This window comes from Micromys minutus (genome assembly GCF_963924665.1).
Source record: "Micromys minutus genome assembly, chromosome: X".
Classification (NCBI taxonomy): Eukaryota; Metazoa; Chordata; class Mammalia; order Rodentia; family Muridae; genus Micromys; species Micromys minutus.
The window spans coordinates 95413545-95427169 of NC_137970.1; the positions used below are offsets into that span (position 1 = coordinate 95413545).

The following is a 13625-nucleotide window of genomic DNA, read 5'->3' on the forward strand; positions in this document are numbered from 1 at the left end:
TATGAACATTGTGGTGCATGTATCTTTGTTGTATATTGGAATGTCTCTGGGGTATATGCCCAGAAGTGGAATAACTGGGTCTTCAGGTAGTACTATGTCCAAATTTCTAAAGAACTGCCAGATTGATTTCCAGAGTGGTTGTACCAGTTTACAACCCCACCAACAGTGGAGAAGTGTTCCTCTTTCTCCACAACTGCTGTCATCTGAGTTTTTTGATCTTAGTCATTCTGACTGATGTGACATGGAATCTCAGGGTTGTTTTGATTTGCCTTTCCCTGATTTTGTTTTGTGTTTAAAAAGTATTTTTGGGATAATGTTTCACACTATAGCCCAGGTTAGATTTGAACTCATTAGTCGCCTGCCTCAGAACCTCTGAGTGCTAGGATTAAGTATCTACTCTCATGGTCTACTTGTATAATGATTTCTTTAAGTTAGTGTAGATATTTTTGTTGTTGTGTGGAAAATTCATGAGCATGTGATTTAAAAAATACTATTATTGTGCACATATTTTTCTTTTAAAGACAGGGCTTACAGTGTAGTCCTGGCTAGTCTGAAAATTGAAGTGTAGACCAGGCTTGCCTCAGACTCACAGAGGTCTGTTTTGCCTCTGGAATACTGGGATTAAAGTTGTTTGCCATCATGTCCAGCATGTGATATAATGGTGGTGTTACAGAATTAATTATTAAAGATACATTTTTGGCAGTGGATTCCAGGGTCATTATACAAACAAGTTGTTGTTGTTGTTATGATTATTATTATTGGTTTTCCAGACAGGATTTTTCTGTGTTGCCCTGGGCTGTCCAGGAACTTGTTCTGTAGACCAGGCTGGACTTGAACATACAGATCTGATTGTCTACCTCCAGAGAGAAGGGATTAAAGACATGCACAACCACCTCATGGCTAAAACACAAAATTATTGGTACATGGATGTTTGTATAAACTATATCAGAAGAAAGGGATGATGATTATGTGACCCTTAAGGGTATGTGTTTTACAGAGGAGAGGATAATTATGGTTTAATAAGAGTTAATCAGGTCATTTCAAACCAACTATTTTACTTTCTTTCCTCATAAATTGGGCCTAAATCTAAGGGTTTTAGTTCCCTGAAGACATCAGTCTATTTGATGCCTGTTCTCTTTGCTTGCACTGTTTATAATGCTTTGAATACTCTTGTACCCACTTGGCAGTTTAATGATGCATGTCCTTCTATTTTTAGATTGGGGTCACCTGGAACCATTCCTAAGCTTCCCTTTCCTGTTACAGCTACTTCACTGTAACCTGGGACATCCTATGCATATTTATGTCTATGTACTCTATAGTAATTGCTTGTCTAAGGCTGGCTCTGTACTTACAGAATTAGAGCAGAATTGCTTACTAATTTTTATGAACCCATTATTATGAAAAACAACAAATAGCAGTACAATGAACATTTATGTACTCACTACCAATATTTGACCTCTTAGGTTCGCCGGTATTTTAAAACTTTTTGTCCATCTGGCATTGGCTTCCATCATTTGTTTTGTTTCTCCAGATAGCCCCAGCTGTCCTGAAAACAATGTAGACCAGGCAGAACTCAAATTCTCTGAGACCTACCTATCTCAGCTTCCCAAACACTGGTATTAAAGCCTTCTGCCCTATATCTGGTTTATTGCCTATATTTTAAAAAAGTTACTTCACAGTAAGTTGTAAGTTGCAGGCATTAGTGTACTTCTTGCACGAACACTTCACCATTAACGTCCTTGATTTATGTTTTTATGTCCCGAAGAATGTAAAATTTTAAAAACCTGACTATCAGTTCTGGTATAGAGGTGGTTAATATTTGAATTGAAGTCATAATTTTGTGCATTTGACATTGTGATACTTTTGAAAGGAGTAGTTCCTTGGTGGCTAGAGCAAAGATAGATTCATGGGACAGAGATAATTTGTATAATTATTAAAAAGGTATCCAGGATATATATTTGGTATAGTGTAGGGGTTTGTTGGGTTGGGAGAATACTATGAACTTATCCAGTAGCCAAGGCTTTAAATAGACCTTTAAGAATGGCAGTTTGGCATGATGGTATATTTTTAATCTCAAAACTTGGGAGGATGATGAGGGGGATTTGAGGCCAGCTTGGCCCAAATAGTGAGACCCTCCTTTCAAAAAAAAATTGAGTTGGGAAGAAGATGGGTGGTGAGAAGGTGGTTGGAACTGTGATTAATATATATTATATAAACGTACAAAAGGTTTTCTGTCAAATTGTCATTATTGTTGGGGTGGCATCTTTGTGCTGCAGAACTATGTGAAGGACAAAGTACAGTTTGTAGGATTTATTTCCTCCCTCTGTGGGTCATGGGGGTTGAACTCAGGTCAGGCTGTCAGGCTTGGCAACAAGGGTCTTTACCTGCTGAGTCATCTCACCAGTCCTCTGACATTTTCAAAAAGAATAGAATAAAAAAATAAAATATTTGATTTACATTAGCCTTAAAAAAGCTGAAAAAATGGAGTTTGGGTAAAAGTGGTAATCATGTTTAATAGACTAATGAAGCAGAGATGGAAAACAGCACTTTACAGTATAAAATTTACTTGAAATTATGAAATGAGCTATGTAATAGTTTCATCAATTCCATACATATTGGTCACTGTGCTGGCGTAATGGCATGTGCTTTGGCACAGTGGCATGTGCTTTGAAGTCCCAGTTACTAAGGAAGTTGAAATAGTTGTATGTCAATGCATTTAGTGGTGTTAAAAGTATATCTGCCTCAACTCAAAAATTAAACAATATACTTTTAAAAATCTTTATTTAGTGGTTTGTGTATATGTATGCATATGCTGTATGAAAGTTGGAGGACAATTTTCTTTTGGGGACAAGATCTCTTTCAGCTGGCTTGAAAATCACTGTAGTCCAGGCTGGCCTCCAGTCCACAGAGATCCACCTGCAGTTGGTGAAATTGAAGGCCTGCACCACAACATCCAGGACATTTGAGAGTTTGTTCTTACTGTCTACCCAGTTAAGGGTTTTTCTTAGTTTTGCTGTATTGCACACTCCAGCCTAGTTGGCTGGCACATGTTCCAGCTCATTGTGGGCATTCTGAGAGTATAGATGCATGCCACCACATCTGGCTTTTTATGTGGATTCCAGGGATTGGACTCAGATCATTGGCCTTTCTTTTATGGCTAGTGCTTTTACTTCCTGAACCATCTCCTCGGCCTAGCTATGTATTCTGTCTAATAACAGTATTCAGCTTGAGTAAACTTTTAGGTTATTCTGGCAGAAACTGATAGAAAATTTGTGTACATGTAGAAAACACATTAGGGTAAAATCTATTCCAGAGGGGAGTTAAACATGATATGGAATGAACTTTCAGAGATTTTTCTTTTTGAGACAGGGTCTTACTGTGCTCTGGCTGGCCTACAGATGGCTAGGTAGAGCAGATTGACTTCAAAATGCTCTAGATTGGCAGTCTGGTTTCTGCTCCCTTAGTACTGGGATTATACATGCACAACCACACATCTGGATATGACTGGAGACTTTTAATCCTAGTGAGTTAAACTTGGATAATACCTTTCAAGAAAAGTGTATTTCAGTCTTGAAGGAGGAAGAGTGGTTGACTGGCCTTTGGTGACTATTGGTCTTTAGGAAGCCTCTTAAGGACATTCTGGGGAAATGCATCATTGAGCTGTGGGTTCCTGGCATTTGAGTGAATAAGGTTTAGATGATTAAGTGGCTCAAGGCAGAAAGGGGGAAGTTGGTTTACTTCCTTTCCTATTCATGCCTTCAGTGTCTCTAAAACTGGGTCATCCTATATATCATAGGTTGCTGATTCCATGACTTGTAGTACTTTTTTTCTTAATGTGAGTGTTGAATCTATCTACAGTACGGCAGGCTTCTTAGAAGTATTTTCCTACTTGTGACACCTTTTACCTAACTCTGGGTATAGATAGGCGAGATGGGTATAAATATAGAACACTGTTTAATAATAAATCATACATTTATTTTGAATCAACTGTTGGGTAGTATGCAGGAGAGGTGGCTCACTGGGTAAGAACTCTTGCAGCTTTTATACAGGACCCAGGATTTCATTTCCAGCCCCACATGTCAGCTCACAGCTTTCTATAACGCTAGTTCTAGGACAGTGGTTCTTAACCTTCCTCATGTTGTGACACTTTAATACAGTTCCTTATGTTTTGGGGACCACAACCATAAAATTAATTCATTGCCATTTCCACTGGCTTTCATAGTTGATCAATATTTTGATTTTATAATTGTCAGTACTGAGAATGCTTCCTTGCATAAATACATAGCATGAAGTGGCAGATTTATGAAATAGTGAAATTTTAGAAATTGTTGGAAATTCTGTCCTAACTTCAAGGCAAAATTTTGAAATGAAAAGCCAGTAACTCAAACAGCAGTTTTAAAAATTAATGTAACCATATGTACTGGCTGGTTTTGTGTCAACTTGACACAAGCTGGAGTTATCACAGAGAAAGGACCTCAGTTGAGGAAATGCCTCCATGAGATCCAGCTGTAAGGCTTTTTCTCAACTAGTGATCAAGGGGGGAGGGCCCAGCCCATTGTGGGTGGTGCCATCTCTGGGCTGGTAGACCTGGGTTCTATAAGAAAGCAGGCTGAGCAAGCCAGGGGAAGCAAGCCAGTAAGTGACATCCCTCCATGGCCTCTGCATCAGCTCTTGCTTCCTGACCTGCTTGAGTTCCGGTCCTGACTTCCCTTGATGTGGAAGTGTAAGCTTGGTCGTGATGTTTGCGCAGGAATAGAAACCCTGACTAAGACCACCATGTAATCAAAATATATGATAATTTGATACTTACATGCAGAAGAATAACAGTAGGAAAATAAGTCTTTACTATAATTAAACCATTTTGTTTCTGTAAAAGTACAAACTGAACCTCGCAAGTTAAGTGTGCAAAGGACAAACACATTCCGTGTTGAGAAACAAGGCTACCATGAAGTCTTGTAGCATGGGCAAGAACTTAAATTCATTACATATTTGATTTTGACTTAAGTTTTAAGTGTTTGGAAATACTGTTGCTTGACCTCCACATTATTTTATGCAGCCCACAGTTTAGGGAGCTGTACTAGTGAGGTTGTGAGTAATATAGATTGCTGAAGCTTAGAGATTTACAGTTAGTATCTGTAACTATTTTAACAAGCATTTCATATGGTTATTTTGTGTACTAGAATTTATGAGAACATCCTCATTACACCTGTAGAGGGAATTGGCCTTGTACTTGTTAGGCAAATGTTCTACTATTGAGGGATATATATATATATATATACTCTGGCCTAGAGAGTCTTACAGATAATGATGTAAATGTAACTTTTATTCTCTGTAGTAGTTGTTATCTCCGAGGCTTACTGCCTTCTGCTGCTAACTTAGACCTAGTCCTGGAAGGTTCTAGCCTGGGTTCTAGCCTCCGGATAATCTTAATTAGGCTGATAATGTTTTCGGTCTCTTGAGACACTTACTGCTGAATTAATTCACTCTTTCTAGCTCTTTCTGATCTCTGGCTGGTTCAACTCAGCTGTTCTGGTTCAAAACTCTTCTAAAAGCTGAGGGATTCAAATTGACTGATTCAAATTGCCTTCTTTCCACTTCTCACTGAATTGCCGTGATTGGCCTCAAACTAACTCGATCAATCTGTTAAAATCTTCTGGTTCCTTCCCATTCGTTCTCTTGTTACTTCTATCCTTATCTTTGTCTAGCTTGTCTCTTCCACCTGTCATTCTGTAAACCTCTCCAGGTAAAACTGCCTCTCAATTTCACAGACTGAACAGATCTAACTAGAACTGAGAGATTTGCTTGCCTCTGACTCCTGAGTGCTGTGATTATAGACATGTACCATCACCTCTAGACTTAAGGTTTATCTGAAACTTGCTCTGTACCAGGCTGACTTTGAACTCAAAGATCTGCTTGATTGACTCCTGGAATTAAAGGCATATCTGTATTTCAGCAGATCACACAGACCTAGAAGGTCTGAATATGATCTCTTGCCAGAACAGCCATGTTCTGAATTAAAATTCCTCTACATAATATTTCTTCTCATTTATTCATTAAAGAGACCTACAGATAGCAAGAGTTACATATCCCCTTCAGTAAGTATAATCTATAGCTGGCTACAAATTATTGCTTTATAATAAGATTAATGGTAAGATGAACCTGCTGAGGATTTTTGTTCAAGATATTTCTAGAGATCTTTTGCATCTGTAATTAAGTAAACTATTGCTTTTTTCTTTTTTGTATGGATATAGTATGATTTTTCTTTATTCCATTCATTGAAGATACGAGATATTTCAGGGATGTCCATGTGGTAGTTTTCAACAGTCCATTTAAATACAATAAAAGTAAATTAAACTTATGGTTAAAAAATGGAGTGTAATCCCACTTAGGTTTTGAATAGCACTCAGTATGTATTAAGTTAATAAGACAGAGATAAATTTGGGAGAAAAATGTGCAGAAGATGGTTTTAACCCAGAAGTTTGGCTCTTTTTTTCTCCCCTCTTCTGCCCCATCTCCTTTTTCTCCCAAAACAACAACAGCAACAACCCACATACCAATCCCCCAAACTCTTTGATTATCAGGGCTTTGCTATTAATATCGCCTGCTCTGACTTTATTCTCTATCTTCCTATAGCATCATGAGTGCTGGGGTTAGAAGACTGCACTACAACACCTGGTGAAAAATTTGTTTCTTAATATCTCTGTAGCTGTAAACAAGGCTTTTTAAAAATTACAGTACTGAACTTAGAAAAAATGTCTTAAATTGAATTTTATAGTTGGGCATGGTATTGTACACTTTTAATTCCAGCACTTAGGAAGCAAAGGCAAGTGGATCTCTGAATTATAGGTAAGTCTGGTCTATATGGAATGTGTTCCAGGCTAACCTGGGCTACACAGTAAGACTCTGTCTCAAAAACAACAACAACAATAACACAAAGCAAAACAAAATTGCATTTTGGTGCCATGGTATTTCTCTTTATGTAGATTAGATTGAATTCAGGTTCTGCCTCTTTACCTGCTTAGCTATATAAATTTATTCTGAAGGACAGAAGTGAAGAAGCTCAGTGTGTTAGCACAATTGGTACCTTCTGAGTGCTGGGTTCATGCCTTCTGCCTACTCTCTGGCAGCTTCCTGGTATGCTTTGGTGTTCTTAGTTTATGGAAACATCACCCACTTCTATATTTGTTTTTTAATTTATTTTTTAAATTTCCTAATTGCTTATTATTGATGTGACAGGATCTGCCTTTATTTTCATGTGGTACTTACTTTCCCTGTGTATTTAATCTGACAATTTCCATTTAATAAGAACTCTTGCTATTCATTGTGTTAACGCCCACACTAATGACCCCATTTTAACTTGGTAATTTTTGTAACCATCTCTTTCCCCCACTTCAAGTGATTTCATATGCTGAAGTATTGGGAGTTAGGACTTAGCCTGTGGATTTTTTTTAACCAAAAGTCTTGCTCTGTAGCTCCCTCAAACATAGAATTTAAGATTCTCCTCCTTTCTCAGTCCTAAGTAAGTGAGGACTATAGTTTTGTGCCAACACTCTTACCTTTCACATAATTTTTGTGGGACACACTTTAGCCCAGTACACTTTATTTTTCAAATTTTGGCTATTGTAAAGCTTCACACACAGTATAGCACTAGGTTTCATTTCTGTGGAAAATGCTGGAGTAAGATTGCTGGTTGCTATGGTAAATGCATGTCCAGTGTTTAAAGATGATTCTAAGTTCCTTGCAAGAGTGATTATATCATTTTATGTTTCCAACAGAAATATTTGGGGTTAATTTCACTGTATCTTTGCTGATTTTGATGCAATTATGATAGGCACAGTGATTTTCTGCCTGTAAATTTACATTTCTTTCCAATTTCAGCATATGCTTCAAACATTTTTTTGGTAGTCGTTTTATATTACATTTTGGTCATTTTAAAAAATAATGCTTGCTACTAAAGTCAGGAGTTTCAGCGTGGTAGAGAAACCTTCTGCCATTGGGCTACACCCCAGATCAGAAGAAGATTCTTCAGATTATTGGCATAAATGCTGTTTTTTTTCCCCCCCTGTGGCATGAGGTACATTTAGAAGAAGAGACTATTATAAGAAAACTATAGTATGAAGTTTAATTACCACCCTCTGTGTCTGTGTGTGTGTGTGTGTGTGTGTGTGTGTTAGGGATCAAACTCAAGACTTATATGCTGAGTGAACTTTAATTTTCTCATTTTTTATTGCTCTTAGAATCCATGCCCCCAAGGATAAAAAGTTCTTTTAATGTGATTTGATTTACTAAATGCTTTCTCTGTGTTCTCATGTATGATCTAATTTGATACACACGATTAAGTACAGTTCAGCTTCATATTTTGAATGAGAAATTTGATTCCCTATTCAAAACTTGAAATTATAAGAAAAGTCTTCTAGAGACTCTACACTCTACCTTTATACTATCATTTCCTGTATCATGCAGACTACTATAAAATATTCTTGTTTAATTTTTCTAGTGTGTTCCACTTGCCTTCCTTTCCTTAATTTTCCTTTTCTGGGTTGAACTAGTTATCAAACCCTGGGCTTGTTGATCTAGGCAAGTTACACTACCAGAGAGTTAACATCTCATCATTTAGCATTTGTCTTAAATTACATTTTTCTTTATTGTGTGTGGTATGCCTGTAGGCCTGTGTATGCCATGGCCCTTTTCGGGGGTGGGGTTAAGAGGGCAGCTTGTTGGTTCAGGTCTGTTTGCTCATCAGGAGGTACCTCTTTATTTACTGAGAAGTCTGATCAGATTCCATTCAGAATTTTTTAATGCAGATACTCCCCCATGGTTATTTTGGAACCATTTTTTTGTGTGGATAAGACAACATTGCTTCATGAAAACTGTGATAGAAAATGCTAGACTACCTAGCCGAAGATCTTCAGGATAATGATATGTAGGTGGAACCCCTCAAAGCACTCTTTTGTTATGGTACCATAGGTGATTCTCCTGTCCTGGGTTCTGAACCATTCTATGATCTACAAATTATCTACACCATAAAATAGGTTTTCTAGTAACTAATTTAAAATGTACATAGCAACGAATAAAATCTTGTTGCTCTTGGTTTTGGGAGAGAAATGTACAGATGAGAAGTTGCTGTGACAAAATATTTGACACAAACAATATCTTTTTACTGTTTCCAGAGTTTGAACACACCACTGTAGGAAGGACATACTGAAGCATAGCAGCTCGCCTTCCAGCAGCCAGAGAGCAGAGGTAGGCAGAGTGTCTGCTCTGCTTGCCCTCCCTTTCCCTTTATTCTCACTGGCTCTGCAGCTTATGTCGTCCCCCAAACTTCATGGTGGGCCTCCCCATTCCCCAGTTAATTCTCCCTGGAATGCCCTCAGAGACATACCTGGAGGCATGATTTGCTAATCGCCTTAACATTTTTTTTTTTACCCAATCAAGTTGACAATCAAGATTAACATCCACAAAGTCATAAATTGTTGTGGTTAGCCGAAGGAGGCTACATGAGATTAACCTGTATGGAGACATAAAGAAGTATACTCAAGAATTGATATATAACCGGCGTATTTGGTAAAGTCAATAGAATAATTTTATGAAGCAGTTGGAGAAGAAAAGCTTCTTTTTAAAATTGAGAAGTATTAACCAGGAAAGCTGTGCATAGTCATTGATGTGTAGAGGGGGAGGAAGAGCATTTCTAGTACCTTCATATGAAAAATCTGCTTATACATGCTTTTACCTACCTGTTGTCATATTTAATAACTTAGTGTGCATCCCCTGTATGTGTGTGTGTGTGTGTGTGTGTGTGTGTGTGTGTGTGTGAGTGAGTGAGTAGTAGTAGTAGTACTACTACTACTAGTAGTAAATCATTACATTTACTTTGCTGTAGAAGAGTTTCTAATTTAGATGTTTTTTCCCTGACCAATGACTTAGCAAATGAGCTGCTGGTTCAGCCAAGGATGTTATAATATTAGATAACTTAAAGAGTCTTTTTGTGCTTGTAGTTTCAGGTTGACTGCTGTATACTTTTAGGTCTATTCAAAACAGACACATTAGTTTTAATCCATATTCATTTTAAATAATACCAAACATTTAATCTTTTAGAGCATTGTTATTACTTTGCTTCCTGTCTTAGAATGCAGATTGTCCTTTCCAGAATGTTTTGTAAAATGCTTAAATTGATTTATTGTGTTGTTAGTGGCTTAGAAATATGATAGTGTTTTGATTTTATATGCTCTAGAAGGGGTTTTTTTTTTTTTTTTGACTTTACAATTTGATGTTCATTCTCTTTTGGAAAGCTGGGTTCAGGGTTACAGGATGGTTGTCAAGACTACTCAAGTACGACAAACTTCATATCTAAGTGCTGTGGAACTTTTAATTATTTTAACAAATCCCTTGTTATATGTACAGTTGAGGTCTGATGGTTTTTAAGTTGATGCCTAGGTGTAGGACCAGACACAAACCATAGGAATGTTTATTACTTGTACATACATATATACAAATATATTCCACACATGTGTGTATACATTGGCATGTATTACTTTATGTGGAACATTTATAAAATTATATGTACATACACATACATGCATATCTATATCCAGCTACCCACCCTCACCACTGAGCTGTTACAATTAGCTCATTAGCTCCGTGCTCAATTGTTATTGCTGTTTGGTATAACTACATGATTTTAGTGCCAAAGCCAGACATTTTTTGGTGTAGGATGGACACTGTCATAGATATGTGTATCCTTGTGTGCAGTGTGGAGAGAGCGTTCCTCCCCGTGTGTCAGGTATGCCCTTTACCACAGGGGTCAGGATTTTAAGCAGTGTAAAATCTATGTCTGGAAAACTGTATGTGTTCCTAGTTATTACATATAATATATATGTATAATATATATACATATATATAATATGATTGAAACTTATGAGTACATATATGTTCTTTGAATCTGGCTATATCCTAGCTTTTAGATGAATTAAACAAATCCACTCTCTAATAGGATGCTATTGTAGCCTTAAATGTACCAGTAGCTGCATTCATTAATTAATTTATTTAATTGGTTTATTGTGTTTTTAGTGGCTTCGAAATATGATTTTAATTCCATATGCTCTAGAAGGGTTTTAAAAGTCCAATCATCTTAGATCTGAGATTGGGAGTTGCTTTGTTTGCATTACTAAAGTACAGATAGATATTTGTGGTATAGATGGTGGAATTGGAGTAGGGTTAGAATTGATAACTGCAGCATATCTGTGGAATATTTTAATATCTTTTTAATGAATTAACTGCTTTTTGAGCTATCTTTGTTAATGTGGTTTTGGGACAGAATTGCACAGTATATTTACATTGTAAGGAAATACGTATTTCAGAAAACTTTACATGTTGTAATCTGTAGCTGAAAACCCATAAAATAACTTCCTTTTCCTTTTTTCCTGTATCCTTTCTGTTTCTACTGTTCTTTTTGTTTCTGGTTGTATTTTATATAACAGTTACCTTCTTAAGATTTGATAGTAAATAGCCTATTGTAGTTATACAGTATATTTTGTTTTTCTATTTCTTTGTAGCTAGACATTGGGGGCTGGAGAGATGGCTCAGTGGTTAAGAGCATGGACTGCTCTTCCAGAGGTCCTGAGTTCAATTCCCAGCAACCACATGGTGGCTCACAACCATCTATAAGGGGGATCTGATGCCCTCTCCGGGTGTGTCTGAAGACAGCTACTGTATACTTATAAATCTTTTAAATAAAAAACCTAAGTAGATGGACATTTGGGTACTTCTGCTTCTTAAGTAATGTCAGTAGTATTGCTGTGAATGTGAATATGCAAATACTTATTCAGCCATCTGCTTTCTGTTTTAAGTGTGTGCTCAGAAGTGAAATTACTGAATCATATGGTAGCTATGGAAGTTCTATGCCATTTTTTTTTTTTAAATAGAGGTCACAATAATTTTCAGTCCCTTCAACAGTGCAAGAGATTCTGATTTCTCCATATCCGTACTAACAAATGTTTCTTTCTTATATGTTTTTGTAAGTGTACATGTACACATACATGGGGAAGGCAGAGCCCTACTTTGGTGTTTTCTGCAGGGGCCTTGAACTTAGTTTTTTTTTTTTTTTTTTGAGGCAGAACCTTACACTGGTTTAGAGTTCACTAGATTGAATGCTGACAAGCTAGGGAGCCCCTGTCCTATCCTTGCTTCCCAGTACTCAAATTATAGGTTCATGCAAACATGCCCAAGTTTAAAATTTATTATTGTCTTTGGAATAACATATGTATAAGGTCAGAGTGGATTTTTTTCTCCCATCTTTGGGTGAGTTTCTGGCCATAGAACTAGAGTTGTCAGGGTGCTACAACAGTCACTTTTACCTACAATGCCATCTAGCCATCCCCTTGTCCAGATAAAAATTGTGTGAGTGTGTGTGCTTGTCTTTGTGTTTGTGCACTTGCACATGTGCAAAGAGTGCCCACAAACCTCAGAAGATGTTGGAAGCCCCAGAACTGGAGTTCCAAGCTGTTGTCAGTCACCTAATGTAGGTGCTGGGAACTGACCTGAAGTTCTCAGCAAGAGCAGCAAGTATTTTAATCATGGTACTACCTTGACAGATCTTTGTATAACCCTTTTTATGTGGGTTCTGGAAATTCAGTTCAGATCCGCCTGCTTGTGCAGATACTGATATTGAGAGCTATATCCCTAGCTCTTGTTTTGCAAATAGTAGCTATCCTAATTAGTTTGAAATTATACCTCATTCTAGTTCGTATTTTTATTAATTTGATTATTTATGATATTCAACATCTTTGTACACTGTTGACCCATTGGATCACTATTGGCCTATTGCCTTTTTTCAAATATCTGTTCAGAGAAGTCTATCCAATTTTAACAACCTCTTTTGTTTTATTAAGTAGTAGAATTTGGCGTATATTTCAGATATTACCCCTTTATTAAATATGTATATATGCATATCTATACATGTATATTTACTTTAGACTCTGTATTGTAATTCACTGCTTTCTTTTTCTTTGTGTCAGCACCACAGTTTTGGTTGCTGTTATACACTATATAAATAGTGTTAGATGGCATATTTTTTAGATAAGGTCTTAACTGTATATCCCTGGCTGGCCTGGGACTCTTGATTGGGCTGACATAAAACTCACAGCGATATGCCTACCTCAGGAGAGTGCTGTGATTACAGACATGCACAGAGTTTGCTAACATACTCTGGATTAGGGATTGGGACTTATGTCTACCTCCCCGTCAGCACTGGGACCTCATCTGTCTTAGGACTGTGCAGGCCCTGTGCGTCCTGCCACAGCCACTGTGAGTTCACATTTGCATAAGTCCTGTTGTGTCTAGGGGACACTGTTTCCTTTGATGTATTCTGTCACCACTGTCTCACAGTCTTTCTGCCTTCTCTTCTATAGAGCCCCGAGGGGAGGGATTAGGTAGAAACATCACATTTAGAACTTTACATTTCAAGGTCTCGTTCTCTCTGTACATTTTCAACTTGTGGGTGAAGTACCTTTGATGATGGCTTGGCAAGATCCTGACCTATGAGAATAGTAGAATTTTATTAAGAGTCATTTCATTGCTATAGTCCATAAGCAGAACATCAGTATTTGGTTATCCCTTAGGTGCATGAC

At 37.3% G+C, this 13625-nt stretch overlaps 1 protein-coding gene across 6 annotated transcripts in view; it reads left to right on the plus strand.

Annotated features, from left to right (window-relative positions):
* Nucleotides 1-13625, plus strand: part of STAG2 (STAG2 cohesin complex component) — a 116423-nt gene that overhangs the window by 26953 nt on the left and 75845 nt on the right. The window contains exon 1 of one of the 6 annotated variants that reach the window (XM_080909815.1): nucleotides 9226-9243. The exons of the other annotated variants lie outside the window; for them this stretch is intronic. The gene's annotated coding sequence lies outside the window, so the exon portion shown is untranslated. Of the gene's footprint in view, nucleotides 1-9225; nucleotides 9244-13625 lie in introns of those variants that run through there. 6 annotated transcript variants of the gene reach the window in all.